This window comes from Procambarus clarkii, chromosome 77, assembly GCF_040958095.1.
Source record: "Procambarus clarkii isolate CNS0578487 chromosome 77, FALCON_Pclarkii_2.0, whole genome shotgun sequence".
Classification (NCBI taxonomy): domain Eukaryota; kingdom Metazoa; phylum Arthropoda; class Malacostraca; order Decapoda; family Cambaridae; genus Procambarus; species Procambarus clarkii.
The window spans coordinates 13,535,910-13,559,801 of NC_091226.1; the positions used below are offsets into that span (position 1 = coordinate 13,535,910).

The 23,892-nt window shown below is 41.9% G+C and overlaps 2 protein-coding genes across 4 annotated transcripts in view; one reads left to right on the forward strand and one right to left on the reverse strand.

Annotated features, from left to right (window-relative positions):
* The window catches only part of LOC123747157 (ELAV-like protein 1), a 300,388-nt gene extending 279,075 nt beyond the window's left edge, over window positions 1–21,313 (reverse strand). Inside the window, exon 1 of one of the 3 annotated variants that reach the window (XM_069313929.1) lies at window positions 21,159–21,313. The gene's annotated coding sequence lies outside the window, so the exon portion shown is untranslated. The remainder of the gene's footprint in view (window positions 1–21,158) is intronic. The other 2 variants (XM_069313927.1, XM_069313928.1) reach the window with 2 other exon arrangements.
* A 166-nt stretch (window positions 21,314–21,479) lies between these two features.
* LOC123747159 (uncharacterized) overlaps window positions 21,480–23,892 on the forward strand; it is a 471,756-nt gene continuing 469,343 nt past the window's right edge. The window contains exon 1 of the transcript XR_011224890.1: window positions 21,480–21,836. The gene's annotated coding sequence lies outside the window, so the exon portion shown is untranslated. The remainder of the gene's footprint in view (window positions 21,837–23,892) is intronic.

Sequence of the window (23,892 nt, forward strand, 5' to 3'; positions counted from 1 at the left end):
CAGTCTGTGGCTGAGTGGTTACAGTACTGGACATGCTAAGGGGCATGAAGGCCCATAGCTGACCTGGTACAAAAATAGGCTTCAAGGAGTTTACATTGACCCATTTTAGTCATTTCTATGAACGGTCAAATTTTCCCACTAGTACAAAAGTTTGCAATACTTTACTAACCTTTAACGGAAAGAAAAGTCCAAGACAAAACCTTTGTATTTAACTCTTATTTCTAAACTTGCCAATAAATTGTCACAGTATCACACAATTAGTGCTAACAACCAAAAGTTTTAAATTAAGCTAGCTCTTCATACCAAGACACAGGGTAACTCCCTCCCCCAACAAAATATATCAAGATTTGTTTGAACTCCTTTGTTCTCGGAGAACGTGTGTTCATATCCAGTTCATTCTTCATAAAGCTGATAGAGCGAAACAAGATATATCTCTCTCGTCCAACTCCAACCCCGTCCCTTAGGGCACGTGAAGACGTTCCCTACTTTCTCTGGAGACCTAAGTATCCCCATATATGTCAAACTTGGCCTAAAATAATGCGGCAAAGTTTTCTGGGGTATGTGGCCGGCGGCGCAAGAGACTATCACAAATTCCGCCAGCTATATGCCACGCAACTTCCTGCGCGCCGCCACCTTACTGCCAGAGAGCCAGCCTTCATCCTTTACACTAAATTCAAACTTAACTGCAAGCAGTTACAGATTTAATTGCACAAGGGTGCCAGCCAAGCTAACATAATGTGCAAAATCGTCAAGGCTAAGCCCGCACGGCTGGGGGCCAGGGGCTAAGCCGGCACGGCTGGGGGCCAGGGGCTAAGCCCGCACGGCTGAGGGCCAGGGGCTAAGCCCGCACGGCTGGGGGCCAGGGGCTAAGCCCGCACGGCTGGGGGCCAGGGGCTAAGCCCGCACGGCTGGGGGCCAGGGGCTAAGCCCGCACGGCTGGGGGCCAGGGGCTAAGCCCGCACGGCTGGGGGCCAGGGGCTAAGCCCGCACGGCTGGGGGCCAGGGGCTAAGCCCGCACGGCTGGGGGCCAGGGGCTAAGCCCGCACGGCTGGGCGCCAGGGGTTAAGCCTGCACGGCTGGGCGCCAGGGGCTAAGCCCGCACGGCTGGGCGCCAGGGGCTAAGCCCGCACGGCTGGGCGCCAGGGGCTAAGCCCGCACGGCTGGGGGCCAGGGGCTAAGACTGCACGGCTACCCGCCAGGGGCTAAGACTGCACGGCTAGCCGCCAGGGGCTAAGCCTGCACGGCCAGCCGCCAGGGGCTAAGCCTGCACGGCTAGCCGCCAGGGGCTAAGACTGCACGGCTAGCCGCCAGGGGCTAAGCCTGCACGGCCAGCCGCCAGGGGCTAAGCCTGCACGGCCAGCCGCCAGGGGCTAAGCCTGCACGGCTAGCCGCCAGGGGCTAAGCCTGCACGGCTAGCCGCCAGGGGCTAAGCCTGCACGGCTAGCCGCCAGGGGCTAAGCCTGCACGGCTAGCCGCCAGGGGCTAAGCCTGCACGGCTAGCCGCCAGGGGCTAAGCCTGCACGGCTAGCCGCCAGGGGCTAAGCCTGCACGGCCAGCCGCCAGGGGCTAAGCCTGCACGGCTAGCCGCCAGGGGCTAAGACATGCACGACAACCCGTCCCCTTACCCCCCCCCCCAAACTTCGCGTCGTAGAGCGCTCACCACCAAAGCAATCTCCCCTGCTGGTAACAGGAAACGAGGGTACAGCTTTAAACGCACAGAAATATCATGCAGAAGAGGAGAAAAAAAATTTATCATTCACACTCCAGCGCTGCCTGCCATGAAGTCCACATCTGCCCCACAAACCCCCACCCACGCCTCCAGCCAAACTCACCAATGGCTCTCACAAGCGAGCAAAAAAATTGCTAAAAAAAATACGCTTTTTAATTCGGTTTCTTTTTCCTTGTCTACGGCGAGATTATATAGAGTCGAATTCCTCACTAAAATGCGCAGGATATATTAAACATTTTAATTTTAATAGAATATAAGCGGTACTCGGAAAATACAAAATATTATTTTAATAAACTTTTTAGAAATATACGAAAACAGAATTACAGGGGGGGGGGGTTGTGGATATGAATTGTGTATTATAATTACGTTTCTGTATATTATTGCAGTAAACAAAAACAATATTAAAAACTTAAAGCTGCCTGTCAGAAAGCCCGGAGAAAGTCGTAGAAGGGGGAGAGAGGGGCGTGGAGTGATGGGGAGAGGGGGAGTAGGAGTGCTGGGGGGAGAGGGGGGTGGAGTGATGTGGAGAGGGGGGTGTGGAGTGATGGGGAGAGGGGGGCGTGGAGTGATGGGGAGAGGGGGAAGCAGGAGCACTAGGGGAAGAGGGAAGGAGTGCTGGGGAGGGAGGGAATTATCAGGAGTGCTGGGGGAAGAGGGGAGGAGTGCTGGGGAGGGAGGGAATTATCAGGAGTGCTGGGGGAAGAGGGGAGGAGTGCTGGAGAGGGAGGGAATTATCAGGAGTGCTAGGGGAAGAGGGGGAGTAAGAGGAGTTCTGGGGAGGGAGGGAATTATCAGGCGTGCTAAAGAAGAGGGGAGTAAGAGGAGTGATGGGGAGGGAGGGAATTATCAGAAGTGCTGGGGGAAGAGGGGAGTAGTTATGGGGAGGGAGGGAATTATCAGGAGAGCTAGGGGAAGAGGGGAGTAGGGGCGCTGGAGGAAAAAAAGAGGGGGGGGGGAGAGGAGGAGGAAGTGTTGGTGAAAAGGGAAAGGATAACATAAGCAGAATAATTAAGGAAACGAAAAAGACGTGGAACTAGGAAATAGGGAGTTCCTACTAAACCTAAGAATAGCCCACCAAAAGTACATTCGAGGGCTTGTTGCTCTGCATATCTATGTGAAAGTTGGTCACAACGATAATCAACACAAAGATGCTAATAAACAAACTAGACTAGTCTTGTAGCAATTACATAGACATGTCTAGAATTGCATCCAATTCTCATTGGCATAAATTGTCATTTATGCAATAAGAATCAAAATGCTACATTCTCGGTAACTAGTGCAGTAATAGGTGCGACGAACTTTCATTACGACCAAGAGCTTATCAAGCAAGCAATAAGAGCTTTGCAAGAGCTTTGCAATTCTAATTTTAAGAATGATTACAGTCAACTTTAAAGATGCCTCCAAGATGAATCTGGCCTTCATTTTACTGTTAAGCTTCCAGTGACGATTTCAGATATATTTACCATTTACAACATATTTTTAATAAAGAATGTTAAGGGCGGAATGATGGATTATATTTTATCAAATTTAATGTCGATCAAATAACCAGAAATGTTAGATTAATTCTTTGATGGGTTGCTAAATTTTTTTTTTTCTTTTGGGGGGATATATATATATTATATATATATATATATATATATATATATATATATATATATATATATATATATATATATATATATATATATATTTTATATATATATATATTATATATATATATTTAATATATATATATTTAATATATATATATATATATATTATATATATACATACACACACACACAAGAGTTGTTACATTCTTGTAGAGCCACTAGTACGCGTAGCGTTTCGGGCAGGTCCCTGGAATACGATCCCCGCCGCGAAGAATCGTTGTTACAACCAAGTACACATTTTACTGTTGAATTAAACAGAGGCTACAGTTAAGGATTTGCCCCTTGTAAATCCTCCCCGGCCAGGATACGAACCCATGACAAAGCGCTCGCGGAACGCCAGGCGAGTGTCTTACCGCTACACCACGGAGACTAAGTTACAGAAAAATAGAGAAATAAGAAACGGAGAAATAAATTAATATACTTGTGCAGAGAATAAGTCACAGTAACTTGACTCAAAACAAATGACCCAAACTCACGAACATATGACTGAATATGTCGGTCCGTCCTGGGACCAGATTCACGAAAGCACTTAAGCAAACACTTACGAACGTGTACATCTTTCCTCAATCTTAGACGGCTTTGGTTACATTTATTAAACAGTTTACAAGCATGAAAACTTCCCATTCAACTGTTGTTCTTGTTATAAACAGCCTCCTGGTGCTTCGGAGCTCATTAACTGTTTAATAATTGGAAACAAAGCCGGCAATGATTGAGAAAAGATGTACAGGTTCGTAAGTGTTTGCGTAAGTGCTTTCGTGAATCTGGCCCCTGGACCCTATAGTCGAAAATTTAAGGAAGAAATGGGAAAACGTTATAAGGAAAGAACGGGTAAAGTGCAGGTGGAGAAAGGGAAAGCATGAAAACCGAGCAAAAGGAAACTTCCCCAAAAGAAGAAAGAAAAAACTGAGAACAACCAAAGAAGGTAAGTTGAGTAAACGCAAAAAAAACTTAAAGAAAGAGTAAATACTTACAGAATTAAATTAAGACACCGGTAGAATGATAGCACAAATAGGCAGTGTGTTAAGTCGGATCACGCTTAGTGTGATGATTTAGAGAATTTAAATATAGTGAAAAAGGAAAGAATCACCATCAACAAAGCAAGGACTAATTTTCAAGTTAGGCATGTTGTGATAAGAGAAGTTCAACGAGGCTGCGTCCGAGGAGAAATAGGTTGGAAAAATTAATTTGAAAGACAATGGTAAAGGATGAAACTAGTCCCTAACAGAAATGAGCATTGGTCTATCTATTGGTAGGGAGCCGGTCGGCTGAGCGGACAGCACGCGGGACTTGTGATCCTGTGGTCCTGGGTTCGATCCCAGGCGCCGGCGAGAAACAATGGGCAGAGTTTCTTTCACCCTATGTCCCTGTTACCTAGCAGTAAAATAGGTACCTGGGTGTTAGTCAGCTGTCACGGGCTGCTTCCTGGGGGTGGAGGCCTGGTCGAGGACCGGGCCGCGGGGACACTAAAAAGCCCCGAAATCATCTCAAGATAACCTCAAGATTACTCAAGAATCAGGATTTCATTGAGGTTCATAAGTGCTTGCGTAACCCCTTCACGAATCTGGCCCCAGGTTCGTAAGTGCTTGCCTAACTGTTTCGTGAATCTGGCCCCAGGTTCATAAGTGCTCGCGTAACCGCTTCATGAATCTGGCCCCAGGTTTGGCGTAGCGCCCATCTTCGTCCCCCATCCGTGTAACCCCGCGCTTGTAGCAAAAAGAACGGCTGTCAACTTTAACGACCGAGAACCCGTTCGCAGAGGAGTTGGGAGAACGTAAGAGATCGCAATCGTCCAACCTTAGCTGCCAAAGGTTACTGGCGAATAATCTGCTTTTAAAAGTGAATAGCGAGATATGTACCCGATTAAAAATATTTTAAACGTAACATATGAGATGGCTTGTACGAGTCTGGTGACATGCCTTTGAACCTTCTCAAATTTAGTCTGGTGATAGGCTAGATACGGACACTAATGTGTATATTATTTATATAAAGTGTGTGTATATTTTATTTATATTATATATTATAAAACACACACACACACACACACGCATCTACAATGAACTGCACCATTAACCATAAAGTTACGATTTTACTCGCACTACAACAAGTGACGGGTTCGGTCTGCTAATTCGCGAGACAGCAAATCTTATGAAGTCCTCAAGGGAAAACTGTAAAAGCAAAAGAGGTACAGCACATCCTGTACTGTAGATAACTTGCTTAGCTAAATGGAATTGTGGGGTTCAGTCCCTGAGCCCATTATGTGCCTCTGTAACCCTTTCCACTACCGCCCACAAGATGGCAATGGGGTGCATAATATAACAAAAAAATGTATATATATATATATATATATATATATATATATATATATATATATATATATATATATATATATATATATATATATATATATATATATATATGGCAGAGCTCTATTATCAGAAATATTAAAATGAAGCCTAAATCGTTAATTTAAAGAATATCATTTACATAGATAATTCTGGTATTATTGGCTCTATGACTAATTAATAATATTTGGCGTCCTCATGAGGGCAATACTGCTGTATACCAATGTCATCTAAATGTCATAGAACTGTACTTGGAACAATTACTGGTCGAACTTACAAATATAAACTGACGCACGAAAAAAAAAATTCACGTTTTATGATATTAATTTGTGGGTGCGAGAAAGCACGCAATAACTAAGCCTAAGCTTTCAAAGGTATTGCATAGAACACACGTGCACTAAGGTAGGCCTAAGATTGCATATATTAGGCCTAAGATTGCATATATTAGGCCTAAGATTGTTAATTGAGGCCAAGAACAGACTAGGTTCTAATTACTGTGCCACTGAGAAAAATGCTACTTATAGAACAAATCCACAAGGGCCGTGACGAGGATTCGAACCTGCGTCCGGGAGCATCCCAGACACTGCCTTAAATATACTATTATGTATAATAGTATATTATATAAGGCATAATATACTATTATGCCTTAATATACTATAATGTACTATTCCATTAGTACAAAACGAACATTCGACCAATAGTTGCCATATATTATAGTTGATGGAGGGTGGGTTTGCATTCACTATCTAACGGAAGGTAAGGTTTATGAAAACGGTTCTTTCCCAAACAGGTAGAATTATCCATCATGTAGTAATTAGCATGTTTATCTAAACATTTATACACAATACCTACTCAAGTTCAAGTATGTTTATTGAGACAAGAAAGAACTACATCTCAAAGGGATAGAGTAGCTTAGGCTATTTCTACCCCCCCCCCCCAATACCTACTAGCTCAGTTGTTGAAACCACCGTGCATTTGTCCACTGTTTTCCAACACTTCTGCACCTAACAATCATAGAACCAAAAGTCTTAAACTACACTAACGACACTAATTATCAAAAGACGGTGCCAAGCCAGCAAGACTATATAGCATAGTCTGTGTTACGGGATATTTAAAAGGCATAAGTATCGTCCAGGAACCTGGGGCCAGATTCACGAAGCAGTTATGCAAGTCCTTACGAACGTGTACATCTATCTTTCTTCAATCTTTGACGCTTTTGAATACATTTATTAAACAGTTTACAAGCATGAAAACTTCCCAATCAACTGTTGTTATTGTTATAAACAGCCTCCTGGTGCTTTGGCGCTCATTATCTGTTTAATAATTGTAAACAAAGCCGCCCAAGATTGAGAAAAAATGTACAGGTTCGTAAGTGCTTGCGTAACTGCTTCGTCAATCTGGCCCCAGGATACCAATAGAACAAAAAGACACAAGGCGAGTCACATCAAATGCATCAATTTCCCCACAGATTTTAATTAGGGGCAAGTGACCCAGAGGGACATTTGGAAAGCATGGATGGATATTCAAAAAGGTTCATGAATAAGTATGTCAATGCAGGTCGGACAATAAAGGAACAGGCCATCAGATTCATCAAATGCTCGCGAATTGGGTAGATATGGGAATACTTAGCCTATACAGAGCCGTTTCCAACCTATTATTGTGGTAGCACCTGCTGCATGGGTAACAGCTTCTCCTCTGTATCGACCTACCCTGGCTTTGCGCCCTGGAGAGGCCACTCCAGACCGACAACCAGAGCACAACTCCATAGTCTTCCGAGACTGATAGATGCCTGCTACTATATTGTGATAGGAAAAAGGTCTTGAGGATAGGCCACGTTTAAGTGAGCACAGTTTGAACCTATATACCAGACATCGACTTTGCCAACCATTGTTCATATCGGAATTAATGATTGGCATGAAAAGCCTCTTTAGCAGTGACGTCAGAAAGCGGCCCATCCCCAGACAAAATCCATTACCAAGAGAAACTACATCTCACCTCAAACCACCTAGTTAACTAGGTGTTTGTGATGGTCTGAAAGCCTATTGGGGTTCCAGTAACAATATACAACTAGCTAATGAATATTTGTCGTAAACAGATTATTTTAAAGTTTTAACTTTAATGTAATATAAATCGTTAGTTTAAAATATAAAGTGTATGATGAAAACGTTTTCTTTGAGGAATTTGATTTTCTGTAAACGAAATTCGAGGTACACAAATAGTTTCAGATTTTCACATTTCACAGCATTGTCAATAATACACCTTATTAACGAAACAAAACCTTAACCTAACCATGGATAATAGCACAAGTTATGTAGTTGTCCCCAATCCATTCCCTTGAGTGGATCTCCTCCCTGAAAACAGGAAGCATAGTTAATTCACAATAACACCAATATGGCTAGGTACCCAGCAGAACTCTACAGTCCTACAGTTTGCTAAAGATGACAAACATCTAGTATTGGATTTAGATCATCAAAGGATGTAATGGGTTACAATACCCCAGAGCCATGAGGGCACTGCAAGAGAAACACAAAGGAATGGTGACGCATAAAAAGTAGTTTGTGAAGGGGATACAAATTTCCATAAAGTTCTGCCATGAAGATGCCAGTCCCAGAGCAGATGTTACATCTATGTATGGTCAGCAAGTAACTAATTATCAAAAGAAGGCACCAAACCGGGAAGGCTATGTAGCACCATCAAATGCGCGGAATAATTAGAGGGCACTAAATATCACCAAGGATGCCAATACGAGAACAAAATGCATAAGGCGAACGATATCAAAAGTATCCGAGTCACCAAGAATTCTATCGAGGGACAGGTGACCGCGGTATGGTCACCAAAATCAATAAAATAAGAGAAGTGTAAGACTTCATTATATCTGGGTCAGGTTTTGCAAAATTCCACAATTGAGACCCCTTCAATGGGGGCAAGAAAGGAACATGAGATGTCTTGATGTGTACCAAGAGGACTCCTGCAAATGGGCCATCCTTGTATTAAAAACTAAAAAGTGAGAAGGAACAGGGCCCTCCAGAGAGGCTGGAGTCAGACCACAGCACAAGCTGGAATAGAGTTGAAGGGAACGTGCAAAGTATCAAAAGCAGTAAGGATCACGACACTTTTATAATCAGAACGCCAGTTTCAACATGTAAACTCTGGAAAGGGAACGAATTAAAGGCACCAGAACTCAGGCATGACCCTGTATAATGCTAAGGTCGAGAGAGATGTAAGCAAGGCTACCACACTCTATTGTTAAATACAAGAGAGGAGTGCAAATGGAGGAATGTGCGTCTGCCAGCTGGTATCATAGATCAACCCCCTAGAGTTTAGCAGTAACCTTAAATATTAGGAAACTTCCATAGAACAAGTGGGAGAGTAAAAGTTATAGCTCAGTCTTGGATGACGAGAACTTTAAGCCGTGACTGGTCAACCCGTCCTCTTAAAAAAAAAACGTCGCTTTTCGCTTGTATGTGCGCCATGGCCAAAAATAGGCTAATTTGAAATGAAATCGGCTCACGAGAGTGATGTACTGTCCCATTTCCTGTTTGAGTCCTCTAGCTTACTCGGCAAGGTTAGGAGAGGAAACTTTAATTGAAAGTTTTTCCATGACATTTTGAAAACATTAGGAAAATTTCCTGCCCGCCTAACCTATCAGAGGACCCTTAACTTACTGTTTAGTGAAAAAAATATATTTTTTTTTCCATTTTCAAATTACGTTTATTTTCGGCCATACGGGTAAACGGTCAAATTCAGACGTAATTTGAAAGAGGACAGGTTGGACTGGTAGCTCAGAATGACACATCTACTGCAGGTTAGAGTCGCCAGTGAATGGTGAAGAAATCATGCACCGCGAGATCGTCTACATAAAGGGCCTTTCTCCAGTGGAAAGGGAGAAAGGAAAATCAAAGCAACCAGAAAAATAGTGCTTAAAACACTACCCAGAGGCACATCTTCACATTGGTTAAGTGTCAAAAAGCTGTACCAAGACGCACTAAATGTTCGATGAAGTGTTGAGGGAAAAATGAGAAATTGCCACTAAGGGAGCCGGTCGGACGAATGGACAGCACGCTGGACTTGTGATCCTGTGGTCCCGGGTTCGATCCCTGGCGCCGGCAAGAAACAATGGGCAGAGTTTCTTTCACCCTATGCCCCTGTTACCTAGCAGTAAAATAGGTACCTGGGTGTTAGTCAGCTGTCACGGGCTGCTTCCTGGGGGTGGAGGCCTGGTCGAGGACCGGGCCGCGGGGACACTAAAAAGCCCCGAAATCATCTCAAGATAACCTCAAGGGCAAAAGAATGCAGTTGGGTTCAAATATTTTATCTACATTGTAATGTAAGTAGTTATAAATTATCGTTTTCGGGATGCTAGGTTGTGAGCGACAATATGAATAGCAATCCATATATATTTTACGAAGGACAAAACTGAATGTTAATTTATTCTCCAATTTTTGTAAATCGTTTATAGGTAAATAAGTATATCATTCAGTTTTTTTTAATTATCTTGTTCTGTACTACTGAAACACTTGTTCACTAAGAATTGCAATGTATAATTGCCTTGTAACACTTTTGTATATGTAATTTATATTGTATTTTTTTAAATAAAGATAAAAAAAAAAAAAAAGTTTGTACAACTATAAGGTAGCGGATTAGGCTATACGGGGATCTTAGTATCTAAATCCACTACAATTTTATTAGTACCTTTGAAATACATCAGAGTCAAACATATTATTGACTTTTAGTTCTGTCTATCCTGATTAATTAAGATGGTACTTATACTGATGTAATAGATAATTAGAAAGTAGTTTAGTAATACTGAGCTTGAACGAACCGGAAAAAGCTTGTGTTAATAAAACCTAATATAACCAACCTAGGCCTAATACTCGATGAGGCCTAATATTGAACATATGTCCCATATTAGGCCCAAGAATATTTGAGTTTTTTTTAAGTTTTATTTTTCCAGACTCAAATGAATAGTACCAAAGTATACTATAATTGTCCATTAACTCAATATATGGTCCACGTATTTACAAAAAAGTACTAACTGAACATGAGGATGGATTGGATTATTGGATACGACAAAGGTTTTATAAATACACAAACTATATTATGCATCCATATCCAGGAACAGGATTGGGCAGCTATATTTAGGAATAGGATTGTACAGCTATATTTAGGAATAGGATTGTACAGCTATATTTAGGAATAGGGTTGTACAGCTATATTTAGGAATAGGATTGTACAGCTATATTTAGGAATAGGATTGTACAGCTATATTTAGGAATAGGATTGTACAGCTATATTTAGGAATAGGATTGTACAGCTATATTTAGGAATAGGATTGTACAGCTATATTTAGGAATAGGATTGTACAGCTATATTTAGGAATAGGATTGTACAGCTATATTTAGGAATAGGGTTGTACAGCTATATTTAGGAATAGGATTGTACAGCTATATTTAGGAATAGGATTGTACAGCTCTATTTAGGAATAGGATTGTACAGCTCTATTTAGGAATAGGATTGTACAGCTCTATTTAGGAATAGGATTATACAGCTCTATTTAGGAATAGGATTGTACAGCTCTATTTAGGAATAGGATTGTACAGCTCTATTTAGGAATAGGATTGTACAGCTCTATTTAGGAATAGGATTATACAGCTCTATTTAGGAATAGGATTATACAGCTATATTTAGGAATAGGATTATACAGCTATATTTAGGAATAGGATTATACAGCTATATTTAGGAATAGGATTATACAGCTATATTTAGGAATAGGATTGTACAGCTATATTTAGGAATAGGATTATACAGCTCTATTTAGGAATAAGATGGTAAAGAAACTGTTTACCGATTTTCACCGATTCATAATCAAAAATAAAATATAAAATAATATTTAAATAGTTGCTTAGTCCGTTAGCGATATTTTGTGATAGTTATTAAGTGTAACTGCTCTCAGTATTTATTTATTTTGTACTAACATGTCAATGGATTATGAGGCTTGCTTCAGACATTTAAAACTCAGCACAGCTCTATGTAAAGTGATTGGATATGGTCAGTACTACTCAGGTTTAGAGTATATAATACCGAATTATTTCCTTAATCGAAAAGGTATCTTTGCTGGGGATTTTAATGTTAAGCAGAATGTCTTAAAAGTCAGTAATACCGTTCTTACCAGCGCTTCAAATAGCAGCCTAGCTCGTATGCCCAACACTTTACAAAAGCATTTTTGGAAATTGACACTTGACTGGTGATTTGCCTGGCTACATGCGTTCTCGCTACTTTCCTCAAAGTAATTTAATAAATTAGATCTGCTGCCGTTATAATTGTTGGGATGATGGCCGAGAACAGTTGGCTCTAATACGGAACTTTTTATTAGGGACATGGTGGGGCTTCCTTAAGTCTTGACAGTGTTATTAAGTATCAAGTTAAATTGAATATAATAAGACGTTAATGCTGTTGTTTGGAATGCACTTCAATATACTAGAGTTAATGTTGATTAGTTTAATTTAGTTTCTCTATTGTCAGACTGAAAACAGTCTAGGTCGTAGCATTATAATTGTATCATTTCAAGTAGATATCGAACTTGAGTCATCATTTTCAGATTAATTAGAGATATGTATTATATCTTCGGGAAATTTATAAACCGTACATATGTACTAAATTTAGTTACTCATAGGCTTTTTGTTAATGCATAGTGTACAAAGATTAATAGTTTATTCTGGTCGTGTGCTGCATTAATAAGAGTACAAGTCATCAATGAAAAGATTATGAACAGAAATGGTTAAGTATTAAATGTCTAATAATGTCTTTTTTTCCCCATTTAATGCTTGAATACTATTAGGTTATGCAAACTTTAGCAGCGCCTTAACACACCGTAATCTTTTACACATTCCTAGCTCGCTTGCATAATTTTTTCTTAATTTCTTTCCTCCTCAAGCTCTTTCCTTTAGCGGTAAATTAAGCGGGGTAAAGCTTGTCTATTGGGGAATGAAGTTTTATAGTTATAACAAAATGTCTATATATCTTTTATATCACAAACCCTTGATTGTAGCCAAGTAAAATAAATACCAGGGCTGAAGTTTTACAAATATTTTACTGCATTGATATTTCCAGGTAAAAAAAAAGAGAAAAATATTTAGATAGTTAAAGTTAAAATAAATAAATAAATAAAAAATAAAAATAAATAAATAATATAAAAAAATTATAAAATTAATAAAATTAATAAATAATAAAATAAATAAATAAAAAATAAATATAGATAAAAATGGTTAAAATCATTTATGATTTTAACTTCTTTTGAAAGTAAAGTGGACCACACACTTTATGAAATGCTGTTGGGTAAGTATTTCTAACACTGTAAAGGTCTACCTCTCTCTAAACGGTAGAAACGATGTTTGACGAGCAGAAATGGATGAGTTCTACAACTTGCATGAATTTCTTGATCCTAAGATATTTCAACCCGTCCTCAGATTCGGCGGTCGACCCCAAAGATGGATTAAGAAATGTTAACATGCTGTTCATTCAAAACAGGATTTTTTCTCAAATATAAAATTATTATATTTAAATTAGCATACTATGCATATTTAGGCATCGGTCAAGTTTGGTGTTTAGGTTCCGTTGGCGATTATTTGTATTTGCAGTACGTGGGTGAAGCATTCACAGCGTTGGGGTTCGAACACAAGTCGGCAGTGAAGCACTTGTTCTGGAAGTGTTCAGACGTCATCTTTTGAGTCGTGTAAACTGTTTTTCATTCATAAACAGGAGGTTTAGCGGGTGCATGAAATGGACTTTGGCCTTTGTTTATGAGGACGGAATAAACGTTGAAGCTACAATGATTAAGAAGATGTACCAAGCATTTTCTTAATGTTCAAGTTTTTAATGCAGTTTCTCATTTCTGGCTTTTTAATGCGCACTAAGTTAAAAGAAAATTAGGATCACGATATGTAAATATAATACTACGTGAAAACGATACTAAAGAATTGCTTGCGATCAGTGTATTTATGAGAAGTAGACTGATATTGTTACCAAACTAACAGATTCTCAAATGTTCGATATCGGCTGCTTATTATCTCATCCTTGTTTGATATTTCAATGAGTTGACTGAGCTAATTAGCTGCATACGGGGCTAATGAGCAAATGCACACCCCCCCACGCAACTTCACTTTCACAGTAGATTTAATGCGATTTATGAGACCACCCGCTCACTCTTTTCTTACTGCATTGTTATTTAATGTCTATTAATAAACCTTGGTTAGCCTTCTCTATCGTTAAATTTTGTTTACAGGTTATATTTTTTTTATTAGCTGCTCATTTTCGCTGCCCCCCACCTCCCCCTTTTTTAAATTCATTTAATTAATTCATGTTCTTTTGTTGGTTCTCATTTCCCCCACTCCCCCAGCCGCTCTCTCCCCCCCCCCCAAGAGCCACTCTATCAGCTTCTCTCTCCCCCCCCCCCCCCCCAAGAGCCGCTCTCTATCCGCTTCTCTCTCCCCCCCCCCAAAGAGCCGCTCTCTATCCGTTTCTCAAGCCGCTCCTCACCCCGAGGTGAGAAGAAACATAAGGGGATATGATAACATAGAAGACCTTGAGGAGAATAAACCTAAAGAAGCCTATTTAAATTAAAAAAAAATAATAGGGCGAGGGAACATCGGTAAAAGCTTGAAACATGCAATTGAGTGGGAGATTTAAGGACGTTCTCGTTCAATGTACGGGTGGTTGGCAGATGGAATGCACTGGAGGCGGCAGCTGTTGAAGCCAATTCCATCCACAACTAACGTTTTCATTTAACGTTTTCACCCTATTTCTTTTTAATGCCGAGAGGGTAATTAGGGTGTCAGGTATAACCAGCTAGGAAGCGGGGCTAGAGCTAAGCCAGCACAATGTTATTACAAAACATGAAATATCTTGATAAAATCTTTTTGAACAAGGTATGTGCGGGTTATGTGTATAAATTGGAGAGGGTACCAACTCGGCCTTTAAATTCCTAGGGGAGTTTGGACTGACTCCAAATTTCTCAAGCATATCTTAGTCCATTGGCTAAGACATCTGTGGTGTCTCAGGACGTTGGTTCAATCCCACCCTCCTCTTGTTACCCAGTAATTTGTCAACTTAACACGGGTGTATTTGTCAAAGTACACGGATGTATTATAAATTACCCTTCAGAGATGACCGATCAACTTACCAGATTAAATAAGACGCCATTATCATCCAACAGTAACCATTGCGATTCCACTTTTTATCACCGTAGTCAAACCTGTTAAGCCATAATACTTGAAACTCTTCCTCCCAGCACCTACATGACCAGGAATCTGCTTGCATTAGGACTTAAAAAAAAATAATGTAATCCCGTTATTCAGATTCCATTATGCTGGTCCACCAAGATTATAACAAACGATTACTTAAAATGCTGGAAAGTGCAATTAAGAGTAAGAATTAATGTGCTTTAGAATTGTGTATATAATCGGGCATATACATACAAGTATAATAGGCGACATACGTTCATAAATATTAAAATGATATACTGTACAAGTAAATATGAGTAGGTTTCAGCCTAGTATATGTCATTTATTATAAGAATTTATTATAAGAACAATTACTTTAGGTTTGAAATATTGTTCGGTTTGAGAGTTTGAAGCGGCACTACCCTACAATGTTTAACTGGAATCGCCTCTTTAATCATTCTGAGTACACCCGAAGGTGAAGAAATATTTTTCCTCTTACGAGTATTTATCCATTGAAATGCATATTAAAGTAACTCGTCTGTAACATTAAACGACTCGTCAATCGGATGCATTTGACAGTCGAGTTCTCAAATTTGACTAATAAACTAGTATACTCTACTTGCAACCTAGGTTCAAGTTCAAGTATGTTTATTGAGATAAGCAATAAATACATCTCAAAGGGATAGAGTAGCTTAGGCTATTTCTACCCCCCCTCTACTTCAAGTCCCTCAAGGGGCGCACAAATTCAGTGAGTACAAATAGACATATAACAGTACAAGAATCCCATTTAACACTGCATACAGCAAGTACAGCATATAATTGTTACATTCTTGGGGCAAAATTCTTGTAGCTCCTAAGTATACTGTCTATTATACCATTATCACACATCCAAACAATTTGATGTGGCACACTATTTATTTCCTTATTTCTATATTTTTCAATAAGGTGACACTAATACATAATGTTCTAAGGTGTGGGCGTACGGCATACTACATAATTTACACTCCTTATCTTTTTCACTGACATCAACACCGTATTGCCAGATATATTTATATCCTAATCGTAATCTCATGTAAATTGAATCCTTCCAAGTAGACTTTCCTTTACCATAAGTGAAGGACGAATTTGTATTTATTATTGAATAATTCTTAAGTGTGTTACTACTGTCCACCATTGCCATTCTCTATCATTTCTTCACCCTCCTGAATCACCTTGAGTCTTGTTTTTATTTGTTTCAAGGTTAACTGACATACAACATCAACAAGAGTTTTTTCAGTGGCTCTCTTCGCTATGTCATCAACTACCTCATTGCAACCTAGGTGCTTAGGGTTGGTCATTTTGTAGGGAAGTAAAATAATTAAACAAAATGATAATTCCTCACTCGATTGGACCCAACCACATACGTAAACAGCCTGTATAGAGAGAGGTCCTCAAACGGGGCTGACTCCGACCTATCTATATTTATCACCCCCCTCCCCCATTTTTCCCTTATCAGTCACCCTGCAAACCTGGGAGAGGTCAACCCTTAGCACTTTGTCTTCAACCTTGGACACATGGAGAGACGGACGGACACACTACCCCCTTCCCATCATGGCCAGCCAGCTAGTTGCTCCAGGAAAATCCAATTTAGTAAATATTGAAGAACAGTTTGATAACCGTGCGTCATCAAACAAAGTTATAGGATATTTGAAAAATAAACGAGATAAAACAAATGTAAAAGCGAAAAATTTTCATTCGTAGTTGTAATTTAAAAGTGTCAACAAAGACGGGCACCGCCACAGGGAAGGACAACACAACAAATGAAAATTTAAAGGGTTTTAGGATGTTAGAAATAATGAGTTGTTTTCTTGGTAGGTTGTTGGTGATTGTGGATTTGCTAAATATTTATGAAGGAAAATTTCTTAAATTAGACCAAGAAAATGAAGGCCTCTGGTGATATAATTAATGTCTTTAAAAATACCGGTATTTTGCAGCAGGATAAGGAAATCTTCCATGTTTGCTGACAAGGTGGGAGGAGGCAGAACAAACTCGAGTAACTAGAAAGGAGGACACGGAAAATAATAAGGGACAAACGAGATGAATAGAACAAAGTTATACTTTTGAAGCAGATTATAAGCATCTCTACTAGCTAGCCAAAACTATCGAGTTTTGGCTACCGAGTAGAGTTAGGCAAGGGTTATTATATACTCTAATCCTGAATAATACTGACCATATCCAATCATTTCAACGGACAGCTATTCCAAATCAGTTTCTAATCTCTGAAACAAGCCTCATACCAATGACTTGCTAGCCAAACACACAAACATTATTTATTAAGGGCATTAAAGTAACTGTCAATCATACAAAATACCGCCAATGGACGAAGCAACTGTTGAAAGTGTTAACAAAATTTTTTTTAATTTGAAAGTGAAAAACCAGTCCAGTAACCAGTTCCGTCACTATCCTATTCTTAGATAGGATAGTGCAAAAATAAAATATTTTACTCAATCAGTATAGACAAAACTGCAAGTAAATAATACATTTTATTCAGCTGTATTACACAGGTACTGATAAAACTGTAGTGCATTTAGATACCAACATCCCCGTATAGAATAGTCTGACAAACTGGTTCAGTTTTATCCATTGAAAAATATATATGGATTATTATTACTCATATTGACGCGCACAACTTATTGTCACGACAACTATAATTTTATAACTACATTAGTGTCCATAATATTTAACCCTAAACTTGTGAACTCCTTAAAATTTATTTTTTATCGAGAAACTATTTTGTTATCAATTAGTACCTCGCCATCATTTAGTAGTTCATATTAAATAAGATTACAGGCAGCAAATCTGGTTTGTGCCACTATCAAATTACTGCCCTAATTTCAAGTACACTTAAGTCTTTCAAATTAATTCAAGCAAAATCGATTCAAACATTACAATCATAAAATCCAATAACCCATTTAACTATTTATAGTGTGGTTATCAACCTTAAATGTATTAGATTGTATGTATACCAATGTTTGAGGCCAAAGATGTTTACAATCTAAGGCAGCATTCCAAAATTTTAATAAAAATTTAAAGAAACTACAATTGTCTACTTAACAACTGACAAATATTATCAAGGCTTACAATAATGTTTACGGAAACAATTTTGCCTAATGAAAAACTTGTCATGTGAAATTTGGTCTGCAAACTTTGTCTGCTACACAAGGCCCAGTCTCATTATAACAGTAATAAAATATGGCCAAAGTTTAATAAAGCCATTCACTGACTAGCTTTATACAAACCTTCTGAAGGCCTGCACTCAACTTAATGATCTATATTAATGCAACAGAGAAGAACTAATTCACTCAACTCTAGTGCAATAAGCAGCCCGTCCTCCTAAGATTCTTCAACGTCAAGAAACTATCGTTCTAAAGTGCCCTTATCTTAACCTACCAGAGGACCCGAAACAGAAAACTTAAGTGTCAATTTTGCTAACCTCTACCATTTTCTAGTACGACAATTTTCGGCCTTCGGTAGAGTGCAAGTCAAAATGGGACGATTTATTAAATGAGGTTGGCATCCAGCATGTTTAAATTCACACTTCTCAGAGTTAATCATATCTAAGATCAAACATACATTAGCAACATTTGTCATAATATACACAGTGAATTCAAACCTAATGCGTTTTATTACAGAAGTTGAAATAACCATCATATATTGACTAACAAAACTTCAATTTATGTGAAGGAAACTTATCAAGCAGAATCTTTTAACCTTTCAAAAGAAGCATCAACCTTGTACAGTACTTTACTATCCATCTTCATATGTATATTAAAAATTTACAATTGCATATCATAATACTAGTACATACGGATTATGTATGTACTTTTTGGCTTTCAAACAAATGTTAATACATACTGTCGTATTGACTCTGCATTAAAATATAATTAAAAGACTGCCAGTCTCTGAAAGACTGGAAAAGTCTTGTAGACTGAAAACTCTTGAAGACTTGAAAAGAAAGACTGGGCAAATCTGAGGACTTATTGGAAAAGCAAAAGGAAGATGGGAGAGCCCTCAATCACAGCCTGAACCCAACAAGATGCAAAATGCCATCTTCGACTCAAATCACTAACCTTCAACTACCCCCTAAGCCTACATGGCTCCCCACCCCTCTCTCCTTCAAACACTGCCTAAAGGCCCCCCACTAAATACTGCCTCCACCCCCCCCACCCCATCTCCACTCCTTCCAAACAAACAACGCCACGACCCCGATCCACAAAAACACTGCCTCGACCCCCCCTCCATCCACAAAAACTGCCTCTACCCCCCAACTACGAAAACACAGCTTCGACCCCCCCCGTCCATAAAAAAACACACAGATTCGACCCCCCCCCCATCAACAAAAACACTGCCTCGACCCCCCCCCATTCAAAACAAACTGCATCGACACCCCATCCAAGAAAAACCATTGAATCAACTCCCCCCTCCACGAAAACCCTGCATAACCCCCCCCCCTTCCTCCTCGAAAACAGTGCCTCAATCCCTCCCCCCTCCTCCTCCCCTCCACGAAAACACTGTCTCAACAACCCCCCCTCTCGAAAACACTGCCTCAACACCCCCCCTCCATGAAAACACTGCCTCAACACCCCCCCCCTCAACGAAAACACTGCCTCAACACCCCCCCTCCATGAAAACACTGCCTCAACCCCCCCCCCCCTCCATGAAAACACTGCCTCAACACCCCCCCTCCATGAAAACACTGCCTCAACACCCCCCCCCCTCCACGAAAACCCTGCCTCAACAACCCCCCCCCCTCCACGAAAACCCTACCTCAACACCCCCCCCCCTCCCTCCAGAAACCGGACCTCAAAATCATTGCCAGAACTTTAACAAAGCGTCAACAAGTATTAGCGTCCAAAAATAGTAACATTGCTTTTAACATTTTAGTCTAGCGAACACTAGCTGTGTACAACAGGTGTACAACAGCTTAGTACACCTGCCTTCATATATCTACACCACAATATAGCAACATTTGCCTCGTTATATAACTATATAACATTTGCGTTTCTTCCGTAGAATCGCTTAAAAAATATAATTCCTTCTTAAAAAAAAAAAAAACTTTAGGAATGAACTACAAGTATGATTTGTGTGTGAATGATTTATTTAACCTTTTATTATATTTCTAGTTCCCTCAGACTGTGATGGTTAGGGCACGACACTTATTTAGTATTATGTGATCCATATACACAGGAGAAATAAATTATTCATCACTTAGAATATAAATCCGGCCCGTCAACCCCCTCCCCCCCCCCCCACACACACACACACACCAAACAGGTGGTACACATCTGCAGGTTTGAGACCTTTAACTCTAAGTTACTGGTGTGTTTTCCTACGTCTAACCTTAACCACGATAGTAACATTGACGTAGATTGTGGTTGATGCGTTATAGGCAACCCAGCACACACCTGCAACTACGTTCTTCCCTCCACACCTGCAGTGGCGTGGTTGTGTGGGGGGGGATAATACCCCCACAACACCCCCTAAAAGGTACATTTCCTAACCTAACCTTCGCCACGATACTAGCACTGACGTAGATAGTGGTTGATATGTTATAGGCAACCCAGCACACACCTGCAACTACGTTTTTCCCTCTACACCTGCAGCGGCGTGGTTGTGGGGGGGATAATACCCCCACAACACCCCTACGAGGCCCACCACACCAGCAGGAGGATAGAGGCTAGGGCAGGGAGGTGGCTAGACCAACCCTAGTCAACCCAGCACACACCTGCAAGTGCATACTTCCCTCCACACCTGCAGTGGCGTAGGCAAGACCCACCACAACACCCCTACGAGGCCCAGCACACCAGCACGAGGATAGAGGCTAGGCCAGGGAGGTGGCTAGACCAACCCTAGTCAACCCAGCACACACATATACCCCCTCTCCCTCCCGAGCGCCACTTTCCCGCCAACCTTAACCCCTTTCCCTTTCCCGCCTCCCTTTCCCACTGGCCTACACCCTTCAGGGGGGGCGTAGAGGGCCTATTGCCCCCCACAATCAGCGCCTCAACACGTGTGTTGCACGTGGGTGGTGTGGATAGGCAACACATGGTGGGATGGGCGGCGGCAAGGGATAGGCATGGCGTGCGTGAGGCACCCAAAGAAAAGATCGATATGAACATGCCGTATATGTCGGGGGCGGCCTTTCCCTTCCCTCTCCCACCTCACGCCCGCCACTTACCGGTCACTGGACGAGCTGCAGGTGTAGGGGGGAGGTTTTCCTAGAGGGAGGAAAAAAAGAACTGAATCAAACTGAGGAAAAACAGCAGGAGCCCGTCGTGACGAGCGATGGTGCACTCAGACCGCGCGCCAACTAAAGTGACAGCTAATGGCCAACTGGCGGCCTCCGGACTCCATCCCCCTTGTATTCCTACGCCTCTTCTCCCCCATAATAAACCCTCCAGGGGCATTTCTTCCCCCTATTTCACCTCTCATCATCATCTTCCAGGTACTGGCAAGCCCGCCAAGGGGTTTTTTAAAAGTGGGGGGATAAGGGGTGGCGGGAAAGTTGGTTCCCGCCAGGTTGGTCTAGTTGCTGGGCGCGAAGAGCGGCGACGGTTGCGCGGCATGGCAGTTGCGTCGGGAAGGCGGGAAATTCAATAATTTGCGGCGGCTTGGATTGATTGTCTCATGGCGTGTATCGTGCGGGTTTTGCCGCTAGAAATGAGGGATATTTGAGTGAAATGGGAGGCGAGTGCGGGCCGTAGGCGTCGCTTGAGGCGGCGAGAGTGAGTGATATTGCAGCGAGCAGGTGTGCAGGGAGCAGGTTGCTTCACAAGTGCCGAAGGAGACCTTCGGGACGGGACAGTCAGTCGCCTCGGCCCCCAAACAAACATTCTCATGGCTGACTTCGACTCAGGTGTGTGAAACAAGCGTCCTCCTTGTTGTGGTTGCTCCACCCTCTCGTTACGCCTCCCCCCCCCACCCCACAACACCCCCACCACACCCCCCACTCTACCACAGCCACCTGCCCCCCCACCCCAAGAGCCCTCCACCACACCTTGCACCTCAATGCTTGTGTCCTACCACAGCCTGGCTTCGCCACACTAATCACGCACATCTGCAATGACTCTGCAATGACAATGGTTGCAGTGATCAACTGATCAATGCAACCTGTCGTTACCCCTCTGCCCTCCACCCCAAGAGCCATTCACCACACCAATGCACCTCAATGCTTGTGTCCTATCACAGCCACACTAATCACGCACATCTGCAATGACTGCAATGACAATGGTTGCAGTGATCAACTGATCACTGCAACCTGTCGTTCCCACCCACAAGCACCTCCACCATATATCATCAATGGAAGACTTCCTTTGACACAAGGCCATGGAAGTTTACCAGTCAAGCCCTACCCAGGGCGGAGGAAGGGTTGTCGTGTCATGCGGCCTGGCATATGACGCCTGTCAAGGCTGGCTTGACACTCCTCCGCCAACTTGCAACTGCTGACCACCCTAATAATGTGATTAATGACTTTATTAGTGGCCATGAATTTTTAACTTGGTAGTTAATTAGTTAATTTAAGTGTACAGCTTCCTGTGATTCAGTGAATATTTGTATTTTCTCATTAGTCAGTTAAATGAATAATGTAAGATTCAAATAATTTATATATTATCACTTCAACATATTTTAAACAAGATAGTTAAATAATGTGGTGTTAAATACTTTTTTTTACTTTTAAATATCCGTTGGTTAAAATATACGAGGCTATTATTTTCTTTTAAACACAAATTACTCAAATATACGCCTACGCATCTTGCTTAACTATAAACAATAATTTTAATAGCAATTAAAATAATGACACAAATAATTAGAATAATTATGAGATGCTTAGTAATTTAGAAATGATATTGATAAGTACTGTTAGGTATAATTAGAATTATCAAAATATTATTAATATTAAAACCAAAGAAAACGATAATGGACAACGCAAATTAAGTGCTGTCAGCTGTCACGCCATTCCTGTCTGCTGGCCACAGCACACGCCATTCCTGTCTGCTGGCCACAGCACCTGCCGATCCTGTCTGCTGGCCACAGCACACGCCGTTCCTGTCAGCTGGCCACAGCACCCGCCGTTCCTGTCTGCTGGCCACAGCACCCGCCGTTCCTGTCAGCTGGCCACAGCTCCTGCCGTTCCTGTCTGCTGGCCACAGCTCCTGCCGTTCCTGTCTGCTGGCCACAGCTCCTGCCGTTCCTGTCAGCTGGCCACAGCACCCGCCGTTCCTGTCTGCTGGCCACAGCTCCTGCCGTTCCTGTCTGCTGGCCACAGCACCCGCCGTTCCTGTCAGCTGGCCACAGCACCCGCCGTTCCTGTCTGCTGGCCACAGCTCCTGCCGTTCCTGTCTGCTGGCCACAGCTCCTGCCGTTCCTGTCTGCTGGCCACAGCACCCGCCGTTCCTGTTAGCTGGCCACAGCACCTGCCGTTCCTGTCTGCTGGCCACAGCTCCTGCCGTTCTTGTCTGCTGGCCACAGCTCCTGCCGTTCCTGTCTGCTGGCCACAGCACCCGCCGTTCCTGTCAGCTGGCCACAGCACCTGCCGTTCCTGTCAGCTGGCCACAGCACCTGCCGTTCCTGTCTGCTGGCCACAACACTGGACAGCTGGGACGTACACCCACCCTGTCAACTGACTGGACGTGCACCCACCCTGTCAACTGACTGGACGTGCACCCACCCTGTCAACTGACTGGACGTACACCCACCCTGTCAATTGGCTGGACGTGCACCCACCCTGTCAACTGGCTGGACGTGCACCCACCCTGTCAACTGACTGGACGTACACCCACCCTGTCGACTAGCTGGACGTGCACCCACCCTGTCAACTGGCTGGACGTGCACCCACCCTGTCAACTAACCACACACCACATTCTATCACTGTCAGCTGTTAAACAATAACAAACTCCATTGCACAAGCGCAT